This window comes from Bubalus kerabau, chromosome 8 (genome assembly GCF_029407905.1).
Source record: "Bubalus kerabau isolate K-KA32 ecotype Philippines breed swamp buffalo chromosome 8, PCC_UOA_SB_1v2, whole genome shotgun sequence".
Classification (NCBI taxonomy): Eukaryota; Metazoa; Chordata; class Mammalia; order Artiodactyla; family Bovidae; genus Bubalus; species Bubalus kerabau.
Genome location: NC_073631.1, coordinates 16,570,664 through 16,587,268, shown reverse-complemented (window position 1 = coordinate 16,587,268; position 16,605 = coordinate 16,570,664). Strand labels below are relative to the sequence as shown.

Genomic DNA, 16,605 nt, shown 5'->3' with positions numbered 1-16,605 from the left:
TTTTCAGTTCTTTTCCCATTTAGGTTATATAATATCGAGCAGAATTTCCTGTGCTATGCAGTAGGTTCCTGTTGGTTGTCCAAATAACTGAGAAATTAATGAGCTAAATGATCAGCTCTCATATTGTGATTTTTCTATAAGTGTTCATGTCATTGATGAATAGAAAAGTTTACTTCTTTCCAAAAAAAGAAATGTATAGAATGAATGTAGGCAGAATAGTAGGGTGTGGCTGGAATGAGAATAGAGACAAGCAGGGAAGAATATTTAAAAAAAAAGAGAAGTTGGTCTATGTGCACCATACATATAGATCCAACTCTCACCAATAGCCAGTGGAAACTGTACCAGCCAAAACAAGCTTCTTCGTAAGAAGATATAGAATTTCTGGCTAAATGATTTTTTTGTTAATCCAATATAACCTGGGTTAAATGCAGAATGCTAAGACAAACCCTTCCCTTAAGGAATCCTCTTTTTAATCAATGAATTAGAGGAACCAAGAACTTGCCCAGTTTACCTAGATTAAAACATATGGACAACTTAAAGTAAGTATGAATGATTGAAGAGTTAGTTCTGGCTGAAAGGAACATGGAAGACTCTGTGGAAAATGCACATTTGAGCATGGTTTTGAATGACCAGCCAGGAGGAGAAGATGGAGGTGAGATCAGCTCCTGGTTACATTTGTAGTGCTCGTGGATGACAAGCATGAAGCTGGTGGAATCACTTGCCCTCCACAGACACAAGCTGCAGAAGCACTCTGACCCAGCCAATTAACTGTGGGTATCTAATGAGTGTTTCATTAGCATAAATTGCTATGATGGATAGAAATATTATGAATCCTATGCAGCTCTCTAGGCATTTAAATAAGGGCTTTGTTTGTCTTCTGCAATCATTATTACAAAATAATATGATGTGTGGCCACTATCCTCACAAAGTGGGAAAAGGGGAGAGAAGCTGGGGAAGGCTTCTGAGAGACATGGATGATGTCTGAGACAAGATGGGGGAATGGGGAGGGAGGGTATTGCTGGGCAGCCCAAGCAGAGGGAGCAGCAGGTAAAGGAGGCAAAAGGGAATTTGGTGGAATGAAGACATGTCAGTAGTTCCAGAGCTCTGAAGTGGAGGAAGGCTAAGGAGGGGGCTGGGGGCAGTGACCAGAGATGAAGTATGAGCCACATGTTCTCAGGTCTCATATATTATCTTAAGTTTGGTTCTTATCTTAAAGACAATGGGCGTTATCAACGTATTTTGAATCAAGTGCAGACGTTCACTTTAGAAAAGTCACTGATGACAGCCGAAGGAAAGAAATGAGTGGTAGGCGAGCTGAACACCCAGGCCCAGTGGGTATTCCACTCCAGCTGGGCAGCCAGGGCAAGGTGGGCTTGGAACACGCATGGTCACTAAGACTGGTTTCAGAGAACACACTGGTTGTGAACCGTCTGGTTATGTCGTTAAGGTCTCTCACCACCCCTTGTTTGTCAGAACACTGCTCAGGCCAATTTTTTAAACCAAAAGCCTTAGGAATAAGAATATCACATACACTGAGGAAATTTTAATTCAACTTTCCCGATAGTGGGAAACCAAACTCTTGCAAAGTTCAGCACATTCCTCAAAGCTTCTCTCACTTCCCTGCCTTGCTGAGTCAGGCAGCAAAAGGGCTTGGTTGCTAAGACAACTCCATACAAGGCCCTCTGCACCGTGCTGCCCTCAGCCTCGATCTCAGGCCAAACCCTTTGGGGTTGCTTGGAAAATTACAAACTGAAACTAGCAAGGCTACTTCTTCATGGATCTTTTAACAGAAATCCCACTTGGACATCTTTTTCTAGCAATCACTTTATTTCTGTTGTCAGTTTCTCCCGTCCCAAACTCTTTCTTCTTTGAAAGGGAACATGATTATCCAGGCAAAGGAGATTGTATTTTCTGATATCCTGAGACCTCATTTGCTATCATTCTGTTTGTTTGCAACCGATCTAAGGAAGGAGTAGAAAGGGAGGGACACGATCCATCTGATCTCCTGAATGTCATTCATCACATACTGCATCACAGAACCACATTTAAATGCATTTCCTTGTTGAAACGGGCTTCCCAGGTGGCACTAACAGTAAAGAACCTTCCTGCCAATGCGGGAGACATAAGAGATGCAGGTTCGATCCCTGGGTCAGGGATCTGGGTTAGGAAGATCTCCTAGAGGAGAGCATGGCAGCTCACTCCAGTATTCTTGCCTGGAGACTCCCATGGACAGAGGAGACTGGCGGGCTACAGTCTGTAGGGTCGCCAAGAGTCAAACACGACTGAAGTGACTTAGTACACATACATGCCTTGTTAAAACATATGACATCATATATTGAATCAGAGCAATACAGAGCATCTGGCTTTCAAAAAGGAATTTGGCAAAGTTTCAGAATAAGGAACAAAGTGAAGAAATGGGGACTGGATAAAGTTAAGTGGGTAGCCTGATTTAAATTTGACAATACTCAGAGGATGTTGATTAATGAGTCTGACATTTTGTAAGAAGGGCTCTATTCTTTTTATTTAGTTTATTATTTATTTAGGCTGTTCTGTCACAGCGTTCATGATCTTCGTTCTCGGACCAGAGGTTGAATCCCTGCCCCCTTAAGGGAAAGTGCAGTCTTAACCACTGAGCCACCACGGAAGTCCCAGTAAACCCCATCCTGTTCATCAAATTCATAATCACTTGGATAGCAACATATATTATTAATCTGGCAGATGATCAAATACATTTAGTGCAACGCTAGGCATTTAGTAATTGCTCAATAAATGTTTGTTGAATTTAATTGAGAGGAAACGATATTTTACATGACAGAATCACAATTCTAAATTAGTTCATTAGGCTGAAAGAAAGCAAAAATAGAAATATTCAATACAATAATATTGAAAAGGAATGGATGAATTTTGCGCTGTTGGGCTCAAATAATCAATGGTACAAGTGTAGGATTGAAAGCCCAATTTAACATGTGAAAAAAAATTAGAATTTAGTTGACCAAATATGAATTAATAGGCTGCTTTCCTCTCCTTAGAAAAGTAATACAGGCGACATGGCCTCATGGACAAATCAGGAAGATAACAGGGTTTGCCATTGCATTGTTGAGACAATATCTGGAAATTGTTTCACATTAGGCACTGTGTTTTAAGAGGATCATTCATCAAGAGACAGTGTCCAGATGAGAATGGGCATAATGGAAAGGGGCTCCTGTAATAAAAATGTAAAAACATTTGGGTTATTTGTTCAAATTGTAAAACAAAATGTATATGGGTGTAGGAGTAGTGATGGGAGTCTTCCTGATAGCTGCCTTCACATGTTGAAACGCTAGGACACACAAGCAAGAGTCACATTCTTTTTGTTTGCTCCAGAGGGCTTAGCTTAACGAAGCTAAGATTAATTTAGCTTAACTGGGACCTTGAAAGAAGTGAGAATAAAGCAAAGTTGGGCTGTAGATAAGAAATAATCTTTTACCAAATAAAATGATCAACAAATGAAACAGTGAGTGCTACAAAGTAATATTGTAGCATGGAAGCATATACACTACCTTATGTAAAACAGATAGCCAGGGGGAGTTTGCTGTGTGACTCAGGGAGCTCAAGCTGGTGCTCTGTGACAACGTAGAGGGGTGGGATGGGATGAGAGGTGAGGGGGAGGGCCAAGAAGTAGGGGACATATGTATACCTATGGCTGATTCATGTTGATGTGTGGCAGAAACCAACACAATATTGTAAAGCAACTATCCTTCAATTAAAATCAATAAATTTTTAAAAAGAAAAGCAGATTACTTTTAGAGAAAAATATCACATAAAGTAATTCATTGAATTTTAAAAAGGGTTCTATATTTTGAGGTCTCTTTCATCTCTAAAACTGCCTGACTGTAATATAATTATATTATATAATTATAATTATTGTCTGAAAGCAAAAACAAATAGTGGTAAACCACTATCAATCAACTAACCATCAAGCAGATCAATATGATACATGAAATATTAATTCAGTTGAATTCCACAAGTTGATTGCTGCTTTTGTACTAAGCGCTTTGTAGGAACTAATTTTTTTAATTGAATAAAACTTAGTGGTTTACCACAAGAAGCTTATAATCTTTTGGTGAAGAATGACCTAATAGATAACTTCAGTATGTTTCTTAGGCACTTGCATTGGTTTCCAATTGCTACTATAACACATTACCAAAACTTAGTAGCTTACAACATAACAATCTTATTATCTTACAGTTCTGGGAGTCAGAAGTCTGAAATGGGTGTCACTAAGTTAAAGTGTCATCAATTCCTTCAGGAGGCCTCGGGGAGACTGTTTCCTTGCCTTCCATCAGTTCAGTTTATTTCAGTTCAGTTGCTCAGTTCAGTTCAGTCCAGTCGCTCAGTCATGTCCGACTCTTTGCGACCCCATGAATTGCAGCACACCAGGCCTCCCTGTCCATCACCAACTCCCGGAGTTCACCCAGACTCACGTCCATCGAGTCAGTGATGCCATCCAGCCATCTCATCCTCTGTCATCCTCTTCTCCTCCTGCCCTCATTCCCTCCCAGCATCAGAGTCTTTTCCAAAGAGTCAACTCTTTGCATGAGGTGGCCACAGTACTGGAGTTTCAGCTTTAGCATCATTCCTTCCAAAGAAATCCCAGGGCTGATCTTCAGAATGGACTGGTTGGATCTCCTTGCAGTCCAAGGGACTCTCAAGAGTCTTCTCCAACACCACAGTTCAAAAGCATCAATTCTTTGGCGTTCAGTCGCTCAGTCGGGTCCAACTCTTTGGGACCCCAGACCACCAATATTCCTTGGCTTGTCGCCCCATTCCTCCAATTTCAAAGCCAGAAATGTCAGGGATAGTCATTTTTACATTGCCATCTATCGGATTCTCTGTTTCCTGCCTCTTTTGTTTTTTTTTTTGTGTGTGTGTTTTTTTTTTTTTTTTTTTTTTTTAATATTTCTTTCTTTCTTTCTGGCTGTGCTGGGTCTTCATTGCTGCACACAGGCTTTCTCTAGTCGTGGTGAGCGGGGGCTACTCTCCAGTTGAGGTGTGCAGTCTTCTCGTTGCAGTGGCTTCTGCTGTTGCAGAGCAGGGGCTCTAGGCACACGGGCTTCAGTAGTTGCTGCATTTAGGCTCAGCAGTTGTGGTGCATGGGTTTAGTTGCCCCATGGCATGTGGGATCTTCCCCAACCAGGGATCAAACCTGTGTCCCCTGCCTTGGCAGGCAGATTCTTTTCTTTCTTTTTTTTTTCAAGGTCTGATTAAGAAATTTTATCTCCCTAGAGTTTATTAGGTAGATTACAATACAGGTAGTAACCTGCTGAGAACTAATTTGAAAAACTGTTCAGCTCTTGTCATGAGACACTTGTGTTTCAGGTGTGAAAAGACTAGCTAGTTTATCCATCCTGATTAGTGAGAACTTTAAGAAAGGTTGCTGCTGCTGCTGCTGCTGCTAAGTTGCTTCAGTCGTGTCCGACTCTGTGTGACCCCATAGACGGAAGCCCACCAGGCTCCTCCGTCCCTGGGATTCACCAGGCAAGAACACTGGAGTGGGTTGCCATTTCCTTCCCCAATGCGGGAAAGTGAAAATGAAAAGTGAAAGTGAAGTCGCTCAGTCGTGCCTGACTCCTAGCGACCCCATGGACCGCAGCCCACGAGGCTCCTCCACCCATGGGATTTTCCAGGCAAGAGTATGGAGTGGGGTACCATTGCCTTCTCCATTCAGAAAGGTTAAGAATGGACAAATCAGCTCAGTTTCTCATAGATCAGTACACTCATCAGAGAATGTAAAATACAAGGTCACCATGACTCTGAGGATATGAGATTGTGGTTGTACACTTGTTACATTAAAGGGCTAAAAGAAACAGAAATAACATCAATAACAATGGTAGTAATAGTAACTATTACATACTGAGTACTTACCATGTGACAAGTAGTGTGAGAGTCTTTTTAATGTATTTGTTTTCATTGGAGGATAATTACTTTACAATACCGTGATGGTTTTTGCCATGTATCTACATGAATCGGCCACAGGTTTACATGTGTCCCCCCATCCTGAAACTCCCTCCCCACCCCATCCCTCTGAGTTGTCCCAGAACACTGGTTTGGGTACCCTGCTTCATGCACTGAATTCACCCTGGTCATCTGTTTTACATATGATAATGTACATGTTTTACATATGATAATGTACATGTACAATTCTCTTAAATCATCCCACCCTTACCTTCTCCCACTGAGTCCAAAAGTCTGTTTTTTATACCTGTGTCTCCTTTGCTGCGCTGCACGTAGGGTTGTCGTTACCATCTTTCTAAATCCCACATGTATGTGTTAATATACAGTATTTGTCTTCCTCTTTCTGGCTTACTTCACTTTGTATAATAGGCTCCAGTTTCATCCACCTCATTAAAACTGATTCAAATGTGTTCCTTTTTATAACTGAGTAATATTCCATGGTACATAAGCATGTACCACAGCTTTCTTATCCATTCATCTGCCGATGGACATTGATGTTGTTTCCATGTCCTGGCCATTGTAAACAGTGGTCAGGAGGATTCTTGACCACTAGATCACCAGGGAAGCCCTGTCTCCTTCTTTTACACTTAAGGACCCTTGTGATTATGTTGGACCCACCTAGATACTGCAGGATAACCCCCTCATCACGAGGTCAACTGAATAGCCATGTAGCATTTAGCTCAGTATTGTCAGACACTCTGGTCTTTCAAGGGAAGCTGCAGATCTGGATAGTTATATATAAAACACCAGAAAATTTTACACTGCAATTCTTATAAAATACATCCAAGGACCAGATATGGCCCAAAGGCTACTAGTTTGTAACTTCTGGTCTAAGATAAAGAAAGCACTTGACTGATGAATCAGCAGTTCTTAACATGGAGTCCAGGATAGAATTCAAGAGGCTATGAGCCTGAATATGAAAAAAACATATCTCCATTTTTATTTATATAGTGCAAATTACATACCTTTTATATATCTATTTAAATCTCTTTATATTAAATAATAGAAAATAAATTATATGCTTTATTTCTTACTCAGAAATCTAGCATCTCCTTATTTATGAATATCAGCAGCAAACCACAGTAGTATAGGAATACCTGTAACTATCACCCATGGAAATTACAAATACTTTCATATCACATTACTGTGTTGCAGCATTTCAAAATATCTGCTATGCTCACCACTACTTTGAAATTATGGCAATTTGTAGATCCATCCTAGATCTAGTTGTTTAATGTGTTAAAAAGAAGCACATATAATACCATATCATGAATTAACTTTTATTTAAATATTTTGATAACTGTATTTCATATTTGGTGACCTTTACAATGGTGTTTTATTTTATGAATGTAGAAAGATTATTCTTCGTATGCTTCACCAGACTCAGCAAAGGAGTCCATGGCACATGCAACACACACACACACACACACACACACACATACATCTTGAACCAAATGAGGGAAATGAAGGAGAAAGACAAGGAAAAATATGACTCAAAGTCAACACTCACAACTGTCCATCTTGGTTTACTCTGATAAAATGTTAGTATGTGCCCTTGTCAGGTGGCACGTGTCAATCCCTGTACTGAAGCAATGACATTAACCCTTTCAGGCCTGTCAGTTAGGTCTAATTTCAGCTACCAGGAATGACTGAGTCTTGGTGGAAACTGAAGGCTGCTGTTATTAATCTCTGTTATTAAAGTGGGCTACCATAGAAAGCACATCTTGTTCAGTAAATAGGTTACACAGGAGCCTCAGCTGCGTAGTTAGATGTGAAGATTTTTTGTTTAGGGCTTGCCGGACTGAGGGTTCGCTTGCATCCCTTTTAACCGAAGCCTCTCTCTGCTGGTGGATGACGGCTGGTTGCTTTTGCAGGTCTCAGAAAAGTGTTTGGCCTCCTCCAAACTGGGCTGTCTGCTGTGCTTGCTGGGTTTTGCAAATCTGAGCTTAGCTGTGGGTTTATTTAGTTCCAGGAGACTGGCGTTGGCTTTTCACATTCCTAGGTCTCGTGTGTCTGAAGACCTTCAGCTTGGCTTTCCAAATGATCCTATGGTGTAACCCTAGCTCTTGAATGGTAACATAAGTTTGGTAATAATAATAAAACAGAAATAGGGAGCTATCATAGATTATTAGTACTGGCATATGAATTAAACCATATTGCAACAAATCTGTTTCAAGGGTAATAATCTTCGTTTGGACAGAATTGAATTCAAGACCTCAGCCTTGCTGGCATTTCCCACATCCACTTCCTCTCAATTTGAAGCTTTCCAGATCACTTAAATGGTGTGTACTCTCCACTAGTCTCCAGATAGTTCTCTAAAGGGAAGTCATTCCTACCAAAATCCATTTGAAAATGTCCTGACATTTTTTGAGTTCTGGGTAGCTGAATGCTTCCAAAGTTATAAACTATAGGGTCCCGATAGCTATCTATGGTTCCTAAAGGCAGAGATATTTGTTTCTTTTATTCATTGTGGTATCTCTAGCCTGGCACATTGATAGACATTCAAAAATTATTAGTTTAGTAAATAAATGAATCAGTGCAACAAATACACATAATTAAAATACTTTAAAGGTTATTGAACAGATTAGGATACCAAGTTAAAACATTCATAAACTTCTATATCCTATATAAGTAAGTAAATTGAATTCACTAGTGCCATAAACCATGGTTAACCTCACACCCTCTCTTTATGTTATGTCCAACGAGAAATGCAGGAATCACATCTATACTAACTTTTGATGATATAAGAGTCTTTTGGTTATACAGAGTGTCCCTAAGCAAAACTGTGTAGTTGGTATGCTCCTTTTATCTGTGCTACTCTATTTTGAGAAGCCCCCAATCCGCAGGTGTATAGGGCCTCCCAAAATCTGTACAGCTAACCTGGCAAAACGGTGGGAGAATATTGGCTCTTCAAGAACATTTACTGTTATACCACACTGGCAGCAACCTATTAATACTTTATCTGAGCATAAATTCAATTGGGGAACACACACTGAGGCTTATTTTACCTCTGCTTTCTACTGCTACACTGGGAGACTTGGCCAAATCACTCCCCTCCTCTCTCTCTGTCTTAGCTCCTTTGTCTATAAATTGAAAAGAGAGGAGGGGATAGATAATCTATTCTGGAGCAATAATTCTGGAGTTATCTGTACTATGCTTCAGATGGAATAAATCAGGTTAAAAGAAATTTTTTTCTCACCTTCACTTGACATCGCACCCTTAATGACAATAGAGTAGCCAAAAAATATGAGAGAGAGATATTTTATATATATATATATAATATATATATATATATATATAGTTGTTGTTTTTGTTTAGCCACTGTCATGTCCGACTCTTTGCGACCCCATGGTCTCCCTCCAGGCTCCTCTGTCCATGGGGTTTCATATATACATACATACATACATATATATATATATATATATATATATAATTAGTTTTGATTATATTATATATTGTGGGGCTTCCCAGGTGGCACTAGTGGCAAAGAACCCGCCTACCAATGCAAGTAAGACATAAAAGACCCAGGTTTGATCCCTGGCTCAGGAAGATCCCCTGGAAGAAAGCACAGCAACCCACTCTAGTATTCTTGCCTGGAGAATCCCATGGACAGAGGAGCTTGAAGGGCTGCAGTCCATAGGGTCGCACAGAGACATGACTGAAGTGGCTCAGCACGCATGCATATTATATATTTTACTTATATAATATATCTTTAGTGCCGGGGTCCAGCCCCAGCTGATCCGGCACTTTAGATGATAAGAAGTAGTATCTTAAGGCAATAAGAAGGCAAAATGATTTTTGAACAATGATCAAACTCACATTCTGCAAAGAGAACTATACAAATTTACTGAACTGAAAAGTATATACTGCATACCATGTTCTCATAACTGTCTTTACTTCCTCCACTTTCAGAATCTTTTGACACTTAAAAGGGTTCTTTGGGGCTTCCCTGATGGCTCAGCTGGTAAAGAATCCACCTGCCATGTGAGAGACCTGGGTTCAGTCCCTGGGTTGGGAAGATCCCCTGGAGAAGGGAATGGCAACCCACTCCAGTATTCTGGCCTAGAGAATTCCATGGACTCTATAGTCCACGGGGTCACAAAAAGTCAGACATGACTGAGCAACTTTCAATTCTTGACTTGGGTCACTTATTACTAGTCACACAGCTTTGTAGCAGGTTTCAGTATGTCTAGCCTAAAATTTGTCTGAGTCTTCAATGAAGGTCTGAATTCACATTTGTTGTGGAGGGCTTCCCTGATAGCTTAGTTGGTATAGAATCCGCCTGCAATGCAAGAGACCCCAGTTCGATTCCTGGGTCGGAAAGATCCACTAGAGAAGGGATAAGCTACCCATCCAGTATTCTTGGGCTTGCCTGGTGGCTCAGCTGGTAAAGAATCCACCTGCAATATGGAGACCTGGGTTCAATCCCTGGGTTGGGAAGATCCCCTGGTGAAGGGAAAGGCTCCCCACTCCAGTATTCTGGCCTGGAGAACTCCATGGACTGTATAGTCCACAGGATAGCAAAAAGACGGACATGACTGAGCAACTTTCACTTTTGATTACTTTCTACTTGAGATTTTTTCAATATGCAAAAGCATGGACACCACCATATTTCCAACTTAATAACATTAAATATGCCTGTCATATTTTATGCCTGACAAACTCAGAGTGCTATTATCCGATCACTTTGTGTTCTGCATAATGTAGGCACATATATACATTTCCGTTGGTGAGAGTAAGGATAAATTGCTGCATTAAAGAGACAGCCCCCGCCAAAAAAAAAAAAGGAATTAGTGGCTTAAAGAAACAAATCGCCTTCTTGATCATGTACCAGCCTGAAGGAAGTGTTGCCAGTTGGTGGTTCTGTTGCATGGTGGTCATTCAGAAACCCACTATCTTCAATATCTGCCTCCAAGTAACAACCTAAATTTCATTCATGAGCTTAAAAATAGACCACAAACTGGTAATTTTATCACTTTGTAGTTTAAAATGTGACCCATAAATATACTTATCTCCTTGGCCTAAAATTTACCTCTTAAAAAAAAAATGGCATAGTGATTAATGTAACACTTCATGTGTAGTAAATGAACCATTGCTAAAACACAGAGAATTTTTATTTTTATTAGCACCATTGATAACCAAATAAATGAATCTGGAGGTTTATTTATTATATATAGGATTCTTCTGTTCAATTTTAAAAAGTCACAGATTGATAAAGTCTGTGTTTTAACATCTTTTTTTGCAGTTATGTTAATATGCCAATGTCAGGCTGGCCTTTTTGTAGAGGGAACCAAAGTTCAAATATAAACAAAGGAATGAGTTCCTTTGTGTCTCATTTTTGTTGGCACTGAATTTTTCTTCTGAACAACAACAACAAAAAGCCTTTTTTTTTCCTCCCTCATAAGTAGTGACTTTAAATTGACCAAAAAGGAAAAACAAAAAGACTACAATGTGTTGGCAAATGCCAGGAGACAGTGGTGACCGCTTGTCTTTTTACAGTACATGGTAAATGACATTTAACCAAAAAAAAGTTTGAAAGAATACTAAGACTAAAATACTTCTAAAGGTCTCTGGCTCCTTTTTAAAGAATCACTTGAAGGATGGTGAGCATTCATCTCTGATAAATAGACAGTCACGATAAATAGGGATAAATAGAAAACCAAGAAAATAAATCATGATATTTACCAAAACCCAGAAAATTTTAAAATTTATTCTATTCACACTGATAGAACACAAGTTCATTTACTGCCTTGGAGGGCCGAGGTCTTTCACTGGATAAAACTGAGACATGGTTTCTCTGCTGGGCTGGATCTCTTGGGCAAGTGGACCCGCGGCAGCTGAGCGAACACTCGGGCGCTCTCTGCAGCTCGGGACCACTGCGAGGGCTGCTGGAGGAGCGGAAGGCAGCCCCCCCTCACAATGTGAGCGAGCGGATTCTGAGAACGAGATGGTCTCGGGGCACCAGTAGCCCATTACGGACTGAGTGCCAAGATGTTGCGACTTCCAGACCAGCAAGGTCCCATTCTTACAGACCCCCGTCAGACAGCCTGGGGACGCCTGCCCGCCTCTGTCAGACGGCCAGCCACGCTGGGTGCTGAGGCCCTCCCGCTGCTGCCCCTGGGAGTTTTGGCCCAAATCGTTTCCCGCTACATTTCCTTTCTCCATTGCCATGTAGAAAAGTGTGATGAGGCATGGAAAACAGTATCGTGAGCCAAATAACACATTCTTTGAATCAACTGGTCCGGTATCCTTAAATAAAAGAATTTTGCTTCTAACTTCAAATGCCAGTCTCCAAACTTGAAAGAAACTCAAAAGACCACAGGATGCGGTTCTATAGACTACAGTGAGGTAGAGAACAGAAAAGGGAGGTATCATAAGAGCCTGGGGAAAATGTAGATAATTCAAAAGTGTGGCTCCAGTTGTGGGCTTTAGGGCATTTGCTGTAGCCAAGGGGTTTCCATGTTGCAAAAGTGTGAGACAAGATTAATTATAATCCCTGCTTCTATCAAGTTCATGAAAATTAATTGTACCAGAGTATAGATTTTCGTTAGTATTATTAAAGACAGAGATGATGCAGCCTGAAATCTTATATTTTATGCAATATGAACAGAAATAGTCACAAACTAAGGTATATATGAAAGTATGTGCTCAGTTGTTCAGTCATGTCTGACTCTTTGCAACCCCATGATCTGTAGCCCACCAGGCTTCTCTGTCTGGGATTTCCCAGGCAAGAATACTGGAGTGGGTATAATTAGTGCAAAATATTCTTGTCAGGTAATTCACTTGGAAAGCAGTCAATCTCTTCTGTAGACTGTGCCCGCATGTGTACAAGGAAGGACTGAAAAGAGAAAAATGAGTATAGAAAAACAACTAAGGAAAATGTAGGGCAGAATTGGAAGTCAAAACAAACTTCCATCTAGAATGATGTGATTAAGTAGCCAAAGGCTGGCCCTCAGACATCAAAGTAAGGCAAGAACAGGGGTGTTTTCCAAGCTCCTTGTTGAATAAGGGAATCATTTCACTGTATGAATTACAACAATGCGCATGATACCAGCCCCCAGTCCTCCTTACTAGTCCTAACAAAAATTACCTGAAACATATACAGAGTGAAGGAAAGAATTCTGGTTTCGAATATTGAGAATTTAAGAAGAGAAGTTATTTCTTCTAAAAGCTGAAAATGTACCCAGTATATGTATACGTGTGTGCATATATTCTGTGATTTTACACGTAATTTTTTTATACTTTCCCTAAGAGCCTGAAATAATTTAATCTTCTTGCAATTTTTTTAAGAAAATAGACTATAAACATTCACATTATTAACTATATATTTAGTGGACATGCAAGAACAAGAAAAAAAAATTCAACTGGGGAATTTCTGCCAATAAAAGATCGGGTTGAATTTCATGATGCTTGGAAAAGCAGAGCAGGCTGTGTAGATTAATGCTCTTTGGAAAGTTATAGGCTAAGTTTTAAATCCGCTTAATGATAATGGTAAGTCACTTTAAGTATTGTCACTATATGCTTTTAATTAAGTTAGATGCGTATATGTCCATGTTCAGTCACTCAAGTCATGTCCAACTCTTTGCAACCCTATGCACTGCAGCCCACCAGGCTCCTCTGTCCGTGGGATTCTCTAGGCAGGAATATTAGAGTGGGTTGCCATTGCCTTCTCCAGAGGAGCTTTCCAAACCAGGGATCGAACCTGCATCTCCTGCATTGTCAGGTGGATTCTTTACCACTGAACCATCTGGGTAGCCAATTAAGTTAAATATAATTGTTTAAATAAATTACTGAACTTTCCTTCTTTTAAAATAGAAAAATGTAGCAGTTACCACCTTAACAAAATGATCAAATGTAGCATCCCTAGTAATGGAACGAATTACTTGATTCCATCTTGATGGAATGCTCTTTGAAGCTCATAACACAACCTCCATAGTATTCTCACCAAAATGTTTAATCTGAACATGTTCACAAGGAAACAATGAAATCTAGATTACGGAATATTCTCTAAAATACTGGTCCCCAACCTTTTTGGTACCAGGGACTAGTTTCATGGAAGACAATTTTTTTCATGGACCTAGGGGGTGGAGGGGATGGTTTCAGGATGATTCAAGGGCATTACACTTATTGTGCATTTTATTTCTATTATTATTACATCAGCTCCACCACAGATCATTGGGCATTAGATCCTGGAAGCTGGGGATCTCTGCTGTAAAGGAATTGGGTCTGACCCTTAGAAAATGGAATGCTATGAAAGACAAGCAGAAGATAGTACTATTCTACATTAAAAGAAACTAAAATGATAAGGTCATCATATGTAAAGCATAATCATTGATCAGATCCTGGGTCAATAATAACTGTAACAAAGATCATTTTATAAACAATTGAAGAAATTTGAATATGGGCTCTATGGTAGGTATTATTGGCTCATTATTAAATATCTTGGGTGGCTTTGTAGAAGACTATCTTCATTCATAAGAAATACATGTTGAAGTATTTGGGGTAAAGGGTCATATCTGGAAGTTGCTTTCAAGTGTATATACAGATGTGTGTGTGCATGTGTGTGTGTGTGTATGTAGAGAGAGAGAAAAAGAGAAAAGCTAATGTTGCAAAATATTAAGAGCCAGTGAATCCAGGTGAAAAGTATCAGATCAGATCAGATCAGTTGCTCAGTCATGTCCGACTCTTTGCTACCCCATGAATCGCAGCACACCAGGCCTCCCTGTCCATCACCAACTCCCGGAGTTCACTGAGACTCATGTCCATCAAGTCGGTGATGCCATCCAGCCATCTCATCCTCTGTCGTCCCCTTCTCCTCCTGCCCCCAATCCCTCCCAGCATTAGAGTCTTTTCCAATGAGTCAACTCTTCGCATGAGGTGGCAGTTATTTCAGGTTTTAGTGGATTTGAAATTGTTTATAAAGACACAGGGTTACTAAATAGTAGATAAAGGCTTAGCAAGCTTTCAGGTAATAAATGAAGAAGGAATGATAGAATTAGACTGGCCCCATTGTGTAATCTTTCATATACTCATAGATCTAAGCACTGAGCACCAATGGTCATAAAAGGAAAAACAGTCAGGTACTTTATGCCTTTTATAAGAACACACCACTATTATAAAGTGACTTTGACAAAAAATATCAAGCCTGAAACTGTCTAACCCTCTAGGTCAGCTCGTCTCAAACATCACCAGAATCAAAATCACCTGGAAGGCTTGTTAGCTACTGATTGTGGGCCTGATTTCCAGGGTTTCTCATTCTGTGAGCCTGGGGTAAATTTCAATAATTTGCATTTCTAACAGGTCCCAGGTAAACCTGAGGCTGCGGTCCAAGCCCACCCTTTGAAAAGAACCTCTCTAGATCAACATACTAATTTACAGGAGCTACAAATTATAGAGGAACACGTCAAATGATACCATGGAGATGTTATCAACAATCCCAGACAGTGGGTAGGTAAAGGGAAAAATATTCTTAAATACATAAATCTCAATTTAAATAAAGATGAAGGGGAACATACAGGTTAAAAGATATACCAATCAACTGCAATATGAAAATTTTTACTTGGATACTTATTTAACTGCATTTTAAAGTATTTATTAATTTATATGATATTTAGAAATTTGACTATTGACTGAATGAATTATGGTTAATTTTTTAGGTGTGTTACTGGTATTTTTTAAAGGAGTTCTTATTTCTCAGATGTATATATTAAAATATTTATAAATGAAAAGGGGGAAAGAGTTTAAAAACATAAATAAAGGCAACAGATCTATAATTTTCAGTAACTTCACTGATTTTTTATTCTCCAGCAAGAATATTTTTATCCTGCTTGTTTCATCTTTAATATTCCTATTTGACTTTTTTCCATCTTCCTTTTCCCAGCTGGTAACTCAACTCTTAGAATTCTGAGATAGTCATCACAGCTAAATTCTCTTTGCCTTAGTGCCAGCATACATCTTTTCTGAATCTAGGGTACATATGTACTGTTTTCCTTAAAATTTTGGCCTTCCTAAATGTCAAAAATATTAAAACAAGCATACCCATAATCAGTATGTTATATTTTAGTTACAAGCAAAAATATTATGAAGTTTAGTTTTACTGTGAAAATATGAAATATAAAGAGTGTATGATGAACATATTTCTTAAAAATAACAAGTGAAAAATTGTGCACTGATCACCCAGCATAGGAAATAGGATATTATCAGTACCCCTCAAAGATACCTGTGCGTCCTCAATGAAATCACCTCCCCTGAAAGTAACCATTTTGTTGAATTTTGTGCTAAATTTTCCTTTGCTGTATTATATACTTTTGCCACCTAACACTAAAGTTTTGTCTGTTTTGATATTTATATAAGCAGAATTATACCGTATTCATTCTTCTGTGTATTTGTTGTTGTTGTTTACAACATTATGTTTTTGAGATTCAGCCACAAAGGTATGTAGAGCAGTAATCCATTCATTGTCCCTGCTGGACGGTATTTATTTGTACAGCTACTCCAAGACTTTTTTATCCCTGCTTGTGTTGATGGATATTTTCTCTTTCTCTTTCCGAATTTTACACTTCCTTATTTGATTGTACTGTTACCTCCATTACAAGGTTACCCTGAAATGGT

At 39.4% G+C, this 16,605-nt stretch overlaps 1 long non-coding RNA gene across 1 annotated transcript in view; it reads left to right on the top strand.

The window, feature by feature from the left end:
- Window positions 1-16,605, top strand: part of LOC129658922 (uncharacterized) — a 324,572-nt gene that overhangs the window by 275,167 nt on the left and 32,800 nt on the right. The window contains exon 4 of the long non-coding RNA XR_008717586.1: window positions 15,295-15,441. This is a non-coding gene — a long non-coding RNA (uncharacterized LOC129658922). The remainder of the gene's footprint in view (window positions 1-15,294; window positions 15,442-16,605) is intronic.